Here is an 18,151-nt window from a genome sequence, read left to right as displayed (position 1 = left end):
TCGACCCTGATCTAGCTAATAAATGAAATTAAAATCCAGAAAGCTTAGTGCAGAAATGCTTTTCTGCAAAATAAAATAATAAATAAAAAATGAAACCAAGACATATTTTGATGTTTGTGTAGAAACAATCACAGAATTTTAAAATGTTAACGGTTGTGTGTTAAGCAAAAAAGAAGAAAGAGTTTATTATTATGCTGTGTGCCTTTATATAAAGATGAAACCTATGTCCTGCAATTCATACTTGCTAAAAAAACATTATGGAAATTGCTTTTCAGAAATGAAATGGAAAATGCACATTATGGCAGGTAGGTATGGATTTCTTTCTGCTGTATGGTCAAGTTCTTAATGTTAAAATGAGAACTTCTTTGCTTTTTAGTTTTCAGCCTACTAAAATAAAACCACTGAAATTGCTTTTTTCTGAAATACAATTGAAAATAAATATCAAAACAGATATTAAAGCTGGAAGTGAAGTTTCTGACTGAACACAGTTCTCAACATGCATTAAATGAGGAAAGCACCGGAGGTAATGTCTAATCTGGCAAAGTGACTGGTCCATAAAATTCCAAAATAAGGCTGAAGGAAAAAAGCAAGAAAAGTGGAATATGAATGCAATGCATTCTGAGAGGTTGATAGGGGTTTATAAAATATATCAGCAGTCCTGGGAAATAAACTTTTTTACTTATTTGACTGTTAAACTAGTAAACGTACTGTTCTTGTAAAAACAAATGCCTGATCTTCAAAGAATGCCCATATAATGGAGACAAGCATGTGTCTGCCTAATATTCATTTTATTTTCAGCTTCTTCTTAATACCGGAAAAAGTCTATACCTATCAGTGGCCAGTAGAACATGCTACTTGCGGTTCATAATTAGTGTGTGTGTGTGTGTGTGTGTGTGTGTGTGTGTGTGTGTGTGTGTGTGTGTGTGTGTGTGTGTGTGTGTGTGTGTCCTTGTATTCACATACCCCAAGCAGCCTTCAGCAATGATGTGTTATGCTAATATTCTTTTCCATTCCTTCTGTTTAATTTCTCCAGCTGTTTTGGATTTCTAGTACTGTGATAGGAATGTGCGTCATTTGTGAGTTAGTGAATGATTAGAGTTTGTGAAATTAATACTGCTTCAGTATTTGATACATACAATGTCCTGTGATACAGGAGTTTCCTTGAGAGGCTCAAATTAAGTACAATATCAGTAATTAATTCCTCCAAGTGTTTTGGGTTTCTAATACTATGACATAATGGATCACATGAAATTAGCATTGTATAAGTCGTTGTTGTTAGCAAGGAGTGCTCTTTTCAGCATTTGGTATGCAAATGGATTTTCTGATGAAAAGTATCAAACTGTAGACAACACTAGAAAAAAACCCTGTTCTGAATTATGTGAGCGGAGGACACTTGGACATATTACCACTGGGAAAATGAATCTTTTATTGATAGTGTGACATTGTCTTCTGCTTGTGATATCAATAATGGAACCACAGTACACTACCTTACTGCTTTATGAAAAGAGACATTTTAATGCCACTGTACAGTGAAACTGAATTTAAAGCCTCTCAGTAAGTCCAGCAGACATTTTCTCCACTCTCTCAAATTTTAGAAGTCAGAGCACTTTTGTAGTATAGTTGGTACCAAACATCATTGTCTTCCATTATATAGAAAAATCCATAGTGACCCATCTATGTGTGTGAACAGTACTTTTGGTTATTTTTCCTGCAGAACATAAGCAGTAACATTGTGCATGTTGTACCCCATTGCGATACCTATCAACCTGTTACTCTGCTGTCTGGTACTGCCCACTGCTTTGAACCAGGAACAGTCATTAACACTGTATATAAGTAATATTATGCCAATGGCAGCTACTGTGCTGCATAGGGTTCAGTCCCGTGTATAGTGCATGCTATTTTCTGAGTTCAGTCACTGGCGGACAGCATTTATGAGTGGCAGTTGTGGAGTAGGGTGAGTGGGGCATACTGTGGCAGATACTACAGCAGCCGAGACCTGAGGGAAATGGAATAGCAAATACTGCCTGAAAATTAAACAGATAAGGAAGATTATTAGGAAATGCTGCATAGTATAAAGAAACAAGCTATTATGCCATGGTGGAGTTTCTCTGCAGTAATGAGAGTAAGAACAAAGTTCTGTATCATGAAAACATCATGCACAGTTGTTAAAACATTTTCTTATTGACTAACAGGAAGTGACATTCTGCAGTTCTTGACAGCTCTAAAACTCTTAACGCTCTTTACCACATCATCTGGTAACAGTGACAGTCCAGGGACACTTTAACATATTGAGTTCCCTTTGAGTTTGTTGTTGTTGTTGAGCTCCATTAAGCCAATCCATAACCAGCTCTGGTAAACTGAGAGGGAGAGAGAGAGAGAGAGAGAGAGAGAGAGAGAGAGAGAGAGATAGAGAAAGAAAAACGTTATATAAAAGGATACAAAGTACAGTGATAGGTGTGACTGTGCATGTTAGTATACCGAAGTGGGGGGAAATAGATACTGAACAGTGAGTGAGGCAACACTGTAAAATCATGTGCAATATCTGAAGTCCTTTATGAAACAAATGTTTTAAGACTATTTTATTTGGCCTGGGGATGGGGGTGGCTTTTGTGCTTCATAATGTTTAAGATGATCATTAGTTGTGTATTTGCAAGATTAATGAAATAAATTAAATGCATGATTAAAATTAACGACCAAGCAAGGATAGAGTCTAATGTGCCCTTAATTATCAACAATTTAATCTTTCACCCTGTAGTCCATGCTTAAGAACAACTGTTTTTATTTGAAAGCCTGCAGTGCTCATATATCATCTGGACTATAACAATTAAAATGAAGTGTTATTGAACCATTGCCAAGCAGCCATGGTCATGCACTGTACCGGTTTATTTTATATTGAACATATCATGGCTGTGTTTTTCATGGTTATGCACACCAGGAACTGCATTTTATAAATGTTTCATAAACAAAAATCATGTTCTGTGCTCTACCTTTTAACTTCTCTTTCAAATCTAGTCTACAAAATAAAGATGAAACACAATGATTTGGAGCCTGCTTGTTTGTGTATTTATTCATTTTTTGTTTAACAGGTCAGAAAGTGCAAAAACGGTAGATGCAGCTGAACACAGGTCAATAAATTCTGTAATAGCATACCAAAGCAGTAGCAGCAGTTCTCCTGTTACCCTTTTCCATCTTACTTCTGCTGTAGTTTCACAAAGCTAGAAACCAAGTACTTTTTGCTTAAGCCCTCCATCACAGGAATTAATAAAGATAGTTGTAATTTGCTGCTATGAACTCAGCTAAACAAACAATCATGTAAGAGCTCTATATAGTGTAGATACCAAATTGGTTTAATATAAGAACTAAGCAGAGTCTTGACTCATACAGTTGACTTATTCCGTTTTCTCTTACAGAAAGATTTATAAGTGTACTTACAATTTATATATTAGTATATAACTGACATTATTGTTTCTCATAAAATATGTTCCATTTAAAAATAAAAAGGCTTACAGATAAAACAAAAATTGTAAAATCTGTCTCAATAATGTTGATTAAGGTGACAGAAAGTCAATTTCATGCACTGCAGCAATGACATAAATTAGAAGTGTGCCCCTGAAATTTCCAGTTAACATACATTCACCTTCTCTTATAATTTGGAAATAAATGAAATAAATAAAATACTAGATCATGAAACACCTGAGCATGATTTACAGAGGGTTTATTGATTTATGTGTTTGCTTTTCATTTATTTACTTATTGATTATTTATTAAGGCACACTATGTGGGTTAAATGAAGAGTTTTTTTTGCACTAATATCCTGACATGCATTTTTGTAGTCAAAAGTATATTCATTTAATTTGTAATATGCTGCAGGCTGTCTAATTTGTAATATGCTGCAGGCTGTCATTTGGATGTGAGCCGTCAGACACAATATGATTAAATATAGTTAGTGATTTACATAAATTCTAAAACAATACTGTCACATTTTTTTTAATATTGTTTTGCCCTTCCCAGCAATCCTGCTTAATCTTTCTGCTGTCCCCTTGGCTACTGCAGCAGCCCAACTAGAATTCTACAGTTATTACCCATAGATATAAACATTCACCAGGTGGATCTAATGACTACTCGGGAAGTCGACCTTCCGGTACTCTGTTGTAATGCCTGGGGAATTAATGTTTCCATGGGGAGGGGTTGCACACTGCAGAACTCAGAGTTATCATGTGCATGGCCTTTGGTCCAGTTTGCTATCTATGAGTGCAACATGTGCATTGGTGTCACAGTGTTGTTACTGGCCCCTGTTTATTTTGGTCACATGACTGGGTACTAGTCTGCACAAAAGTTCAAAAGGCATCAGTTTTTCTAACAACCTCCTCCTTAGAAAGGAAAGCTAGTCATCAGCCAGTTCATTTGTCCCCCCCGGGTTGATCCTACCATTACCCTAAACCCATTCCCAAACTCAGGTCACCAACAAAGTTAATGGGCTTCCTATTTCTGTGCCATCAGGCTATCTAACATTGCACCCCTTTATAATTTCTTTCCTTTTGTATTTTTTGTCTTATTTTCTAGTTAAGGCAGAATCTTTTACTAATTCAAACGACAAAAGTGAGATTGGCTAGGCTTAAAATGGCCTGCAAAGTCAACTAGCCTAGTACTTGCCTATGAATGTATGACATTGCAGATTAGTGCAGTGACATAACTGTGAAAATCACCTAAATATAATGTGCTGTTAAAAAACAAAAAAGCAACACAAACAAAAAAACAGCCTTTTCCAATAAATGACATAATGTTAATCACTGCTCTGAATACTGTCCAGATAGGCAGACCAAAAAAATAAAAAAAGAAGTTGAAGTCCCATTTAATTTTATATATATATATATATATATATATATATATATATATATATATCACCACAACTTTAAATCCCATATTTTTTATCTGAAGCAGCCCGGATTCAAAATCACAGTTGTGCCTCTTTTCTTCATAGTTGCATAGTTGTGGAATAAATATCTATAAATAAGGGTAGGTGTGGGAGAGAAACCATCAGCATGGGATGTGAGATTTTGCCCCATACAGAAATGTTTTGAATATAAAGTCATCCACAGATCTGGAGGGATTATGTTTCAATGAATTTGCTGCATCTTGTTGAACTGCATTGGACAGAGTATGGATCCCTGAGGTACCCCAGTGGGGGTCGGAAGGAAGGAAGAGGTGCTTTTCCCCCATTTCACAGCTTGAGACCTGTCAGAGAGGTAGCTTGAGAACCAGGATAGAAAATTCTTGGAGAGATGGAGGCTAGAAAGGTGGTTTAAGAGGTGGGTGTGGGAGATAGTATTGAATGCTTTGGACAGATCAAGTAGAATTGTAGAGACAATTTTACCAGAGTCACGGGCCAGATTAACTGTGTCTAAGAATGAGAGCAGGGTGGTGATAGTACTATGGCCAGGTTGGAAGCCATGTTGGGTTGGAGTAATTAGTTGATGATTGGCTAGTAATGGCATAAGCTGTAGGTGGATACATTTCTCTAGGAGTTTTGAGATTGGGGAGAGGATAGCTATAGGGTGGAAATTAGAGATGCTATTGTTTTTGCCTTCCTTGTGGAGAGATAGGATGAAGGCAGCATGCCATAATTTGGGCACATAAGATTCCTGCATGATTCTGTTGATTAAGATGCTGATGGGGAGAGCAATACTGTCTGCAGCTATTTTTAGGAAGGAAGATGGAATATTGTCAGGGGCATTGGAGGATGGTTTTAGTTTAGAGATTAATCTCTTTCTGTGGGAGGTAGAGATGGGTTTAAGTTCAAATATTGGGGGGATTAGAGGCAGAGGGTTGTGTTGGGGGTATGGAAGATTGGATAGGTTGGGAGGATGGGTTGTTGTTAGGGATGGTCTTGGTCAGTTCTGCTATGGAGACGGTAAAGAAGGAGTTGAATATGGATGCTATTTCAGAGTCAGATTTGCTGGAGTCAGGGCAGGGGTTGTTTTTGGTACCTGGTTTGAGAAGAGAATTAATTGAGTTCCCGAAATTTTTGGGGTTGTTTGATTGGTTGGACTGGAGTTTAATATAGTAGGACTTTTTATCTCTAATGATTTGTTTTTTAACAAGTTTGTGAAGTTGTTTATATATAAGCAGAGTTTCTGGCTGCTTATTTTGGTGGTATGTTTTCCAGGATTTATCCCTTTGTAGCATAAGATTTTTGGTGTCTTTGGTTAGCCAAGGGGCGGTCTTAGTTTTGACCCTTCTTGTTCATGGTGGAGCTAGGGAGTTGAGGATGCAGAGTTGAAGAATTCTACGGCATTGTCAAGTGGTAGAGTTTTTAGGGAGTTCCAGTTTGTTTGTTTCAGGGCATCAGAGAAGGTTGTTGGGTTAAAGTTTGTGAGGTTATGGGTGTGGGTATACTGGTGTAGGTGAGGAGAGGAGTGAGTAGCTCTGTGGATGAAAGATGGCAAGTGGTCACCTATAGGGTCAGGAATAGTGCCAGAGTTTGTGACTTTGTTAGGGTGGGATACTAGGATCCAGTCTAGAGTTGTACCTGGGGGGTTAGTTTTGTTGGGTCTGGTGATAGAGTTAGTTATTTCGGTATAGTTATATAAATTGATGGATATAGTGGGATTCGGGTTGTTGATTTTATTCCAATTGATATTAACATCTCCCAGTATGAAGGTCTCTAGTTTAATACTGGTAAAGGTCCAGAGGAGGATTTCTTCAAGAGTGGCGATGTTATTACCAGGGGGGATGTAGAGGGCAATTATACATATGTTTTTATGGTTATTTAGTTTTAGAAGGCCTATTACTAGTTCCGCGTTGTTGAATGGAGGGATAGGATTACGGTAGGGAGATATGGACAGCAAGTTAGAGTAGATTAAGGCTATTCCGCCCCCTTTTTTATTTAAGCGGTCATGTCTCAGGGCTTGGAACCCAGGTGGTAGGATTTCAGAGTCACAAATGTGGGGTTTTAACCAGGTCTTGGAGATGGCTACAATATTGGGTATGTTATGGTTGAGCCAGGCATGAAAGTGGGTTACTTTGTTTTTTAGACTTTGGGCATTTATGGTGAAGAATTTGAGGTATTTGTGGTTAGTTTTATTGCTTATAACAGTTGGGTTGGGACTAGAGAAAGTATTTGGTCCAGTGTTTGGATGTATGTCCCCTGCTAAGCAGAGGAAGATGAGGAAGGGTAGTGACATTTTTGGTTTGGTCTTTAGTAATTGTTGGCAGTAAGGAATTAGTTTGTGTTTGTGTTATGTAGGTGGGGGGGGTGTCAAGCTTTAATTTGAAGTAGTAGAAGAGGTTGGGTTGAACTAGGGAGGCAGATATATTGTGGAAATGTTTTATAGTGGGATGTGGAGGAGGGGTGGGAGTGTGGGGGTTGTATAGGAAGGAGGGGTAGAGTTGGTTAGAATAGTAGGAAGTAGCATGGTATAAAGGGAGTAAGAATAGAAAGCAGATACATGGGGTGCGAATTGTTTCAGCTAGAAGACAAGTCATGGTCCTGGTGTGTATTTGTGCTTAGTGTCAGGAATATGTAGGGCAGATAGGAAGGTATAGGATGAGGTAGACAAGGAGTTTATAGGGACTTTGAGTGGGATTGGAGTGGCTGTGATTGGGAGATGGAGTTAAAGATGGAGGGGTTAGAGAGTGGAAGTGATTGGTTGATTGTGCCACAAGAGTGGGGATGATTGGTAAGTGATAGAGGGAGGGGGTTGGTGTTAAAATAAATGTAGGGTAGAGCTGGAGAGATGATGGCTGCATGGCCGGCCTTAGGCATAGGCGAACTAGGCGACCGCCTAGGGCGCCGTAAAGGCCAGCCTGTTAAAGGGCGCAGTTTTTATTTACTTGTGCATTTCTTTTTTAAGAAAGCGTGCGCTCTTCTCTGCGCCCTGTTCAAGTGTAAAGTGCCATAAAGGACAACCTCTTACAGGGCGCGGTTTTGTACATTTATTTTAATTAAGAAAGTGTTGCTGCTGACATCATCACATGTGGGGGGGGGGCATGCGTGCGTCGTGACATCTCCTTCGTGAGGCTGACTGTCTTACCAGAATGCTACTGCATGGGTAATAGTATAAAGATAATGATATCTTGTATTAGAAAGATCCTGGAAAATTGGGCACTAGTTTTTATAATAAACATTGATCTACTCTGACCAATGGGGCTGAAGGACTGTAAGAATTTATGGAATAGCTTACTGCAGATAGATATTAATGACTTAGAGGTGTTACGTTTTAGAATTGTTTACCTGTTAACACTTTAGTACCCCTAAAGTAGGCAGCCCTAGGCATTCCTCATAAACGTATGTCTATTTCCTAGGATGTTATACCAGGTAGGCGTCGCACTTTGTGGTAGTCAGGAATGCAAATTTTGAGAACAGTGTCAGACGCTACATATCTGGCAACTTATCAAATAGTTTATTCTGCTTAAGCAGTAAAACTTTGACAGGAGCAAAGCACGTACATATTTGACTCCCTTGAACTTGTAACGCTATGGTACAGCATGACACTGCAAAAAACTTTTCTTTCAGAAAGATGCTGGGAAGCTGTGCCTGGACTTTTCCAGTAAAAAGTACTCCTCATACGGCCAATGCAGAATATGTTACTGACTTGATTGTGTTACTGAAGGAATGGAGCATTATGATTGGATTGCTGATCGTAATATATATCATGTGTTCCAAACAAGAATGCCAAGAAATTTTCGAGAGCTTAGCTCCCAAGAGTTGAATCTTGGCATCCATATCAAGAACACATAACATTTTTCTGCAGTTAAGAGATCTTAACATAATTCTTTGTTGTGCATGGAGATTTATCTGCTCCATGTACTACTAGTTTGTGAAAAGTAAGATAAAAAAGCAAAACAAAAAAAAAACCCACTATGTTCTGATGGTTTTGAAAGCTGGTAAAGCAGTGGGGGAGTGGCTGACACCCTTATGTTTTCCCTGTCTAAGGGAAGCAGTTTAATTCAAACTGTTGTGTGCACTTTAGCAGACACCAGGCAGAATAAGAGTTGAAACTAAACCAGTCATACCCTACTGATGTTTTCTGGTCAGCTCTATTCTTTAGTGCAGATTCATTGTTAACAATGAGTAGCAGGGGGCTTAGCAATTATTGTTGTTAAGGTCAAGTCTTGCACTAGAGTAGTGCTGAATCAGGATGTAATTTAGCAGGTTTTGAGTATATTAATGGTTTTCCGTGCACTACATATGCGTTAAGGACACAGGTGCATACTTCATAGGATTATTTTCTGGATGGCATTTTGTGGTGCAGTTCATGAACAGCTTTTTAAAATCAGACTAGTTCCAGTAGATTTAACTGAAGATTATGCCAAGTTAGGAAGAGAACCTATGTGGTAACAGCTCAAGGCAAATACCTACCCATTTTTCATGACTGAACACCTATAGTTTTAACCGAAGAAGATACTAGCTGCCTTGCTGGCACTAGCCAGCTGTGCTCCCAAGATTTACATCCTCTCACCACCAAAGAGAATTCCTGCCTTATAACATCTTGATTCACTGTAAGTGCACTTTTGCCTCTATAGTGACAGCATTCAGCCTATCTGCTCGTCCAGTCCTGGTTCTACAGCTTCGAATTGCCTGAAAATGCCACATTGTATACCACTTCCAAAGGAATGGCACTTCAACTGCAAATCATCATCCATTTTCTGGTTTAATCTACCTATGTTACCTTTGGCTGCCACATCCAGCCTCTCCCACATATTCTAAAGGTATGATGTTCTTTTTACTCATATATCCCACCGACAGCAGTTCTCCAGTAGTCTCCTTCTTCCAGCTTTACCTATTTCCTATTCCCTCACTGGGAAACTTTATCCTGTTTACCATCCCTCTCAACTGTCCAGATTTTCACAGAATGCCTGGATTTTTGCCTCATATTTTTGGTCTGTTCATTATAAAATCTGTGGTTTTCTGGCAAATCACTGAGGATTGAAATCACTAAATAATGACATACATTTGAGTTTCAGACTTTATAACCTTTAGAAATGGACATAACACAAATCCTGTTATTTTAGCAACCTTTCTAAGTTAATAAGAACAATATTTAATGTCTGTCCCAATTTTTGGGCCTCTGTACCTGCATTATTTTAGGATTTGTCCAGGTTTCTTCCAGTATGAGGTTGAGAGGTATGCTGTTTACTCCACTAACATGTGTTTAACAATGTCTTAAGCCAGTCAGCTGACATGTTGCTAGTACTGCAATACGTTGATGCTTTCCTGATCTCTCTTAGTAATAATGACACTTTTTTTCCTTAGTATCAGTCTGTAACAGGGCAAACTAACTTCATGCCTGGACTACTGAAAAGCAAAGTGTCCATTTTACTGCTGAAACTGGCACCGGCACCAATATTACTATACTGTCCCTACTTCTATACTATAATTATTTTTAGGAAAGCCTGCTCTTGGATGGGAATCATGATAGTAAGTGCTTACTGTACTAAAGTCTTCCACCCCCTCCCAAATAATCTCTGTCATAATCTGGGCTATGTGGATGGTGGTCATCAGCCATAGTTCTGTTGCATATCCTGCATTACATGTAGTAGTCTGATCATTTCTTCCAAGATCCTGGGGGAATTTGTCTGTGCCTCTATGAAGGCCATGTATATATGTGCAGATGCTGGCGTGCTGACATCAGAGGGAGGGCAGTAAGCATACCTTTTCTTTGAATCTCTACTGACAACCTTGTGTGGTAGTTCACCCTTATGAAGGCTAGAGGAGCCAAGTCTTCAGCTGGAGTAACCACACTACCTTGGTCAACCATGTCCCCATCAATCTGTCCAGTCTCTGATGGGTCAGTGGCATTGACATACCTAGGCATAATGACCATGTCCATATTGTGAAGAGGGGATGTTGGAGCCACAATCTCCATGTCAGACATAGCCTCTATAGCCTCTGAAACCCCAGACTAATACTGTTCATCATTGCCTTCCTCATCAGGGCCTACTGATCCTCTAACATCAGGTGGAAGGGGAAAGTTCTACTGTGCTGCTACCAACTACACCTGTGAATACACCGAGAAAATAGGCCCAACTGTGAATAATCTTAGAGAGTATTACATATAATAGCAAAATCATTTGCCAGTACCATGTTTAGGTAGTTATTGTACCTTAATGACAGATGTCCCTAAACACAAATGGCAGCTGATAGACATATTATAAGCATACAAAACAAGACAACTTAACAGAAATCGTAAAGTAACTCATTTATATACTTGAATGGTATTCCTGAATCATCACTAAAGGGAAATCCCAGATTGTTCCCCACCACTTCCCCAACACCCAGCATCGCACTGTGGCACTCTTGTGAGCTGCCTAGATTCCTTACTGTTGTCAGTAGCTCTTCCATCTTAGTGAGTGGTGATTTGGTAGAAGGCCCATCCCCCATGGCCCTTTGCTCCCATGTCACAGCCTTCACTTTGTTAGTAGCCTTTTTAATCATATCTCTGGCCCTAGGTCTAACACTCGTAGTCATTGTCCTGGCCACCCACAGTATTAACATCACTGACAACCTACTGTCAGACACAGATATCAAAGGACTTTTCTACTAAATGAGGATCTAGGAGCTATGCCACATGGAAATGGAGGGCCTGTACTATGACCTCACTGTCGGCATCTGAGAATGGAGTTTGTATAGCGATGACCCCTTTTTTTCAATTTTGGAGCCATATCCATATTGTGATAGGAAAAAATAAAATTATATCAGAACAAACTACATACCTGGGGGAGCTGTTTACAGGCTGACGTAGATATAGAGAGGGAATATTCGTTATGCAGACATCGGGTATCTTTGTACAAATCATTTCTGAAAATATCAGTGCAAGCTCTGTAATATCCCCATATGCATCCCTGCAAAAGGATAAAGCTAATGACTACAGAAATGGAAAAATGTATTTCATGTACATGGAAGAATAAATAGTACTACTAGGGATTTAGAACAGCAGAAACATTGAACATTTGCTTAATTAACAATTTAACACACACAGGCTTTTACAATTCAGGCATGTCTGAACATCCTAAGGATTTTGACTGACCCACATGAAATACAAGTAAGAGGTAACTGCAATAACAACAGTTTTCAAAAACACACAACTTTGACAGGTTAGACAGCAGTCTTTGCAAATAGGCTGTCAATATATACCTGTGATGCAGTGGTTTTAGTCATTTCCTATTGCAATATTACCAGTTTACCAATTTTTTTAATGTAATATAGATTAACGCAAGGGCAACAGACACTGAATTTGTAGATGAAACATTGAGGTGTAAAGTTGTTTGCAATTAGCAACCTCTTCATTCCTCTTCATTAGTTACAGATTTCTTTTAATGTGGAATTATTCCAATGATTTTACTTCTGTAGAGATTGTGTATCGAGTGATATTGGTGGATTGTCATGACAGAAGTCTGGGTTGCCTTTTATGGTTGAACTTTTCTGAAATGGGTAATTTTTGTCATTGGTTTATACTTTGTTTCATTGCTTATTAAAATGTTTAAAACTACAAATTTTAAAACACATGCTAATAAGTGGTGCTGTATTATACAAGGAATATAATTTAATACAATCAGGAAGGTGAATAAAAGAACAAATTCATGTATGCATTGCCCTAATATGTGTGCAAGGAGTCTATTTTGAAAACAACTCAAAAGTAAACCTAACCCTCCACTGGTCAGATGCATTTTCTATGAGTGTTGGTTTTCATGCCCTTTCAATGACAGAGAAGTTTACTGCATATGCTAAGTCTATCTGTGTGCTGTTCTAGTTTAAGCTACTGTACACAGGGAGGAGAGAGGTTGCTATTCTACTTTCACTGAGCTGTAAGGCTTACTCGTCTACCCAAAGTAAATTAAACTGTTTAGATTAACTTAAGCATCCCTTTGAAAAAAGGCACATGGGCTTGTATTTAATGAGGACATGACTTTTACAGTAAAATGTGTGAAGCAGCAACAGATAAAGCAGGCTTATTAAAAAAAATTCCACTTCAATTGCAGTTTAACAATATTACAAGGTATCTTTTCTTCCTGTTCATTTAAATAATTGAAGGAAATGACTGGAGTGGCTTTCCTGGGAAGTGACCTTCATGTGGGTGTGGCTTATAGGGGTGTTTCAGGAGTATGGTGTGGGTGGGGCTTAAGGGGCACTGGTGTAGGTGGGGCTTAAGGGGTGCTGGAGTACTACTTCACCTAGGGCACCATTTCAGCTAAGGCCGGCCCTGGGTGGCTGGCAGAAGCCAATCAGTCTTGAGGGGGGCTAGCTGTTGAAATGTTCTTCAGTGGGCATTAGCAGGGTCCCGTAGAGAATATCCTTAAAGGGTAGGATGTCTAGGCTGTAGTATTTAGGGTAGAATGCAGCTTGGACAGACTTTAAGTAAGTCTTGAGGGGGGCTAGCTGTTGAAATGTTCTTCAGTGGGCTTTAGCAGTGTCCCGTAGAGAATATCCTTAAAGGGTAGGATGTCTAGGCTGTAGTAGTTAGGTTAGAATGCAGCACGGGCAGCAGGTGCAGCTAGCAGCCTATGGGGCCAATCAGCAAGGGGAAACAGGAAAAGTATGGAAAACCTTATTTGGTAATGCTACTTTCCTGATAGTAGACTGAGAAAATTTGTCTATTATTTGATTGTCTACCATATTTGACAGCTGATACATATGGACCATTTCAGTTCACTTTTTTTCTCTTTTTTTTTTTGTCAGAAAACTGCACAACCACTAAAACAGTATTAACTTGAAAACACTTAAGAACATTTCACAGCAACATAACCTGTATAACAGGAGAGGAAACATATGCTTATTTGTGTCTTTCAGCATTTAGGGGTTGCCACAGCGGAACTCCGGTCCGCTAATAATTGGTAGTGGATTTTTACATGCCAAGTTACCAGCCCTGATGCACAACCTTTACCGAAAGTATGCCCATTCACACATGTCTCCATGCAGAAGACACTCTAGCTGAGAATCGAACCGGACAGCATCTTACTGTGAGGCGACAATCCTACCGCAGCACCACCACCGCAGATAGGAGAGGAAACATATATGTTGATGAATAAAAATATGAAACAGTTGCAGATCTGCACTTCAGTGTAACCCATACGCTTAATAAAAGCTCATAATACAGGTGTAAGAATAAACACAGATGAACAATTTAAAAGCTTTTGCTAATAAAATGAAGTATGGATTTCCAGCAGTCAGACATGCCTGTGATTCTTCAGGGCTGCTGGAATATAAATACTATGATGCCTCCACATAAAACCTCAGTGAAGAAAAGCCTTTATGTATCTGATTATAGCAATAACCCACGCCTGGGTGTGGGTAATGCTAAATTTACCCACGGTTGGCGTGGTTTGGTCCCGAGGGCGAAGCCCGAGGGACCAAACAAAGCCAACTGTGGGTAAATTTAGCATTACCCACACCCAGAAGTGGGTTATTGCTATTATACCATGACATTATTTAAGAAAAGAAACTATTACTTTTCTTAAATAATGGCATAGTATAATGCCTGTTTGCTGCCCTTCCGCAGATGTCTGGCATCCGCGGCAGTTCTGATGTACTGCGCGCCTGCACAGTACATCAGAGCTGTGGGCAAAAGCAACGGAGAAAGCAAGATCTCCGTTGCTTTTTAGTGTTTAAGCTATGTTAAATGAGTTTAACATAGCGAGACAGTTAAAATAAGCAACGGAGATGTCCGTTGCTTATTTTAAACTGTCTCGCCATGTTAAACTTATTTAACATAGCGAAACACTAAAAAGCAACGGAGATCTTCCTTTCTCCGTTGCTTTTAAAAGACTGTCTCGCTATGTTAAATGGGTTTAACATAGCGACACAGCTTTAAAATAAGCAACGGATCTCCGTTGCTTATTTTAAAGCTGTCTCGCTATGTTAAACCCATTTAACATAGCGAGACAGTGTTTTAAAAAACTGAGTTATACTAATGGAAAAAAGTCCGGGCGACCAGACCTTTTTCCATTAGTACAACTCGATTTACAACGGGCACGCTGGCCAATCAGCGTGCACGTTTTGGGGGGGGGGTCATGGTATAATACAAAATATTCCACCCTTTCAATATTAGGGTGAGGTTCTTCCAGATAGCAAGGTTAGAACTGTAAATAATAGAGCGGTTTTGTAACCACAACTTTATACCAAAATTAATATTGCTGTCTAAAGAGAAAAGGCCTAAAACCCAAAGCCACAGATCATGAGGTTGTTTGTAGCCTGATTGATCATAAGCTTTGCCTCTCTCCACACTTCCTGACCTTGTGAGTACCCCTCCAAATTAATGGTACACATCAACACACCCTGTGCAAAAGGCATCATTGGAGCATCCCTTCTTCTGGTTCTTGACAGGCATCTAGTAGTTACAAAGTAACAGTATTAGTTGATGAACATAAAGTCTGAGGGAGGAGTTGCTTTGAGATACTTAACAATACACAGATGTATTTTAATGATTTGACCTCATCCCCTGTAATGCCATAGGTTATCCCTTGTGATGACAGGCTGTTTATAGTTCATCTACTGTAACCTTCAGTTAATACCTTATAAATGTGAGATGCTTTGGTGTCCTTAAGTTCAGCATTATAGTTATTAACACAAGTATATATCTAAAAGAGATCTGGGACTGATGTCCAAAACAGCCTTTAATGAAGACTTACTGCTTTGCACAAACAACAAAAATGCTAATGAACTGCCTTGTGGAAGTTGTAAGTTGCCAGTATGAGTGTAAATGCTGCAGTCATGCATCTGTATTAAAAGCCTGTAGTAAATAACTTAACAATGTCATACCTCTATCAACACAGAAAGGGCTCTAGAGTGAGCCACTGGTCCCACAGGCAAATTTATAAGCCAAGTAATTCAGTGCCCTTTATTTGCTTATTTGAATGCATTAATGCCCTGTGTGTGCCTTTAAATAATACCAATATGTGAGAAAGATGGAAACACTCTATGCTTGACATTATGTTTTAGTGACTCATGTACAAGTAATTTGCATTCAAACATTTCCCACACCTGTAGGGAGCCATTACTGACTGTAAAGATTTCCTGCAGTGAATATGCAGAATCATAAATTCTTCTATCAGTGAGTCCAAGTCCTCCTGAACACAGACCGGCCTTCGGTACTTTAAAATTTTCTTCCTCTTTCTATCACAAATAATCTGTATGATATGTTTTTGTGATTTTTATTCAGCTAACTATGATTATGAGGAATTGGTTACTAGGCATGCAGTTCAGGAGATCACTAAGGAGTCTAGCCCTACTTTCCCCCTTCCCCAGAGCAATGTCTGATTAAGTGACTTTCTCAAGGTCACACCGTACCAAACATAGCAAATTAAACCTGATGAAATAAATCCCTGAATAAATTTGTTAACAGCTCATAGCTGTAATCCCTCTGCACTAACACCCAGACTTAATCCGATTTGAAGACAAGAGCCTGCATTTACTGGATCAGTGCATGACACTTTAAAATTCAGTAACACCAGCTGGTCAATATTAGGTTGTGTTTTCATTCTATATATGTAGTAAAGAATGAATTGCTGTGAATGGAAGTGTTGGATTGTATCTAACTAATCTATAACTGCTATGTTAAGAACAAAAAATACAGTCTTGATTTCATTTGGTTTTCAGTCTGACCACACAAAAACATATTCAGTAAGTTGGTTAGTGCCTGCAAATAATACATGGGGGGTGTTGGATAATATTAGGTGATCATGTGTAAATAAGAGATAATGTAACAACAAGAATTCTGAGACTTCTTGCCCAAATCTGTCTTTGTTCTTGCTTAACTTCAGGATAAACTATATCCTTAAAACCTTACACCACCTTAGTCTTCCTTTTTCACTCACTTCCTTACGTCAATCAATTATTCCCATGACTTCCCTTCTAATATGCCATAACCCTGTTTTTTTTCCTCTACTTCATGTTGCAATGCTGTATGCATTATACTAATTTACCATTACATTTGCTATAAAATGGCTAAAGTTTCTTTAAATATTAAATCAGTGTCATAAACGTTTTATCTATTCTTAACCAATGTGCTTTGGGGAAGGGGGAAAGTAGGGCTAGATTCTTTTGTGATTTCCTGAACTGCATGCCTAGTAACCATTATGTCTAATTTGGTATAATTATTTCAATTGCAGATGTTTTTGTAATATTGAAGAATGTAAAATTCTTCTTCTTAAATATTTTTTATAATACTTCAGAGCTTCCCAGGGCTTATGCTGAAAATGGGCACCAACCCAGTTGGACTTTCCCAGTAATCAAATGTCAATGAATATCAGTAAATAAATAAATAAATAAATAAATAAATAAATAAATAAATAAGAGTATGTTTGGAGGCAATCTCCACAGATTCCCACCTGAAAATATTGTCTTTGTTTCTAATAATTTGGAAAGGGAGGTGTATTTCAAGAAGCAATAGAATCAGGAGGCTGAGCACCTTGCCTAGTGCCTTTCAGTAGTAGGGAAACAAGATGAGATGTGCCCTGTATGTACGCCTGCTACTGGATTATGCTAGGGGGCTTGAATAGTTCAACTTACCTGTATGGGAAAGCCAAGGTGTTGCAGCACTGATCACATGTAATTCCACTTCATAGGCTTAAATGCTTTTGGAGTCATATGTTACTATGACAGCTAACCTTAATTCATTTTTCAAAGAGTGAAGCAGGATTATCAGCAACTGTGTTGCAGACTGGGGCATCCTTTCTGAAAGCCTACCTGAGAATAATGGTTTAGTTAAGACTCTTGGGAGGAATCTGCTGGTTAATATCTTAAAATAAAGTTTCCCCTATAGATTTATCAGAAAGGTTGTGCGTTATCAATCCAATGGGAAAGATTCTTTCCCAGTTTATGAAGGACAATTGCATTTGCCTACTTAAATGATGGAGGAAGTTTATTTGTGCAAGGCATCAGACTAAATAGCTACAGTTGGGGACATGAGACATACTCACTTAGATTTTGTAGATGTTTGTTGGTAGGTTGTTGAGATCCAGGATTGGCACTTAGTGGAAATCCTTGAGGATTAATTGAACTCAACTAAAATCCTTAACCTGTCTAACATCTCACTGTCCATAGATTTAAGAGAGTGGAGACTGAGGGAGCTCATGAATGAAGAAAGGCTTTTATCACTGGAAGAGTGAGATGAATGTTCTGTAGAGTTTACTGTACTGATAACATTGATGGACT

The sequence above is a fragment of the Protopterus annectens genome, chromosome 7.part0 (assembly GCF_019279795.1).
Source record: "Protopterus annectens isolate FY-2018-M chromosome 7.part0, PAN1.0, whole genome shotgun sequence".
Classification (NCBI taxonomy): Eukaryota; Metazoa; Chordata; order Ceratodontiformes; family Protopteridae; genus Protopterus; species Protopterus annectens.
The sequence above is the reverse complement of the archived record's forward strand: the minus strand, read 5'-3'. Positions refer to the sequence as shown.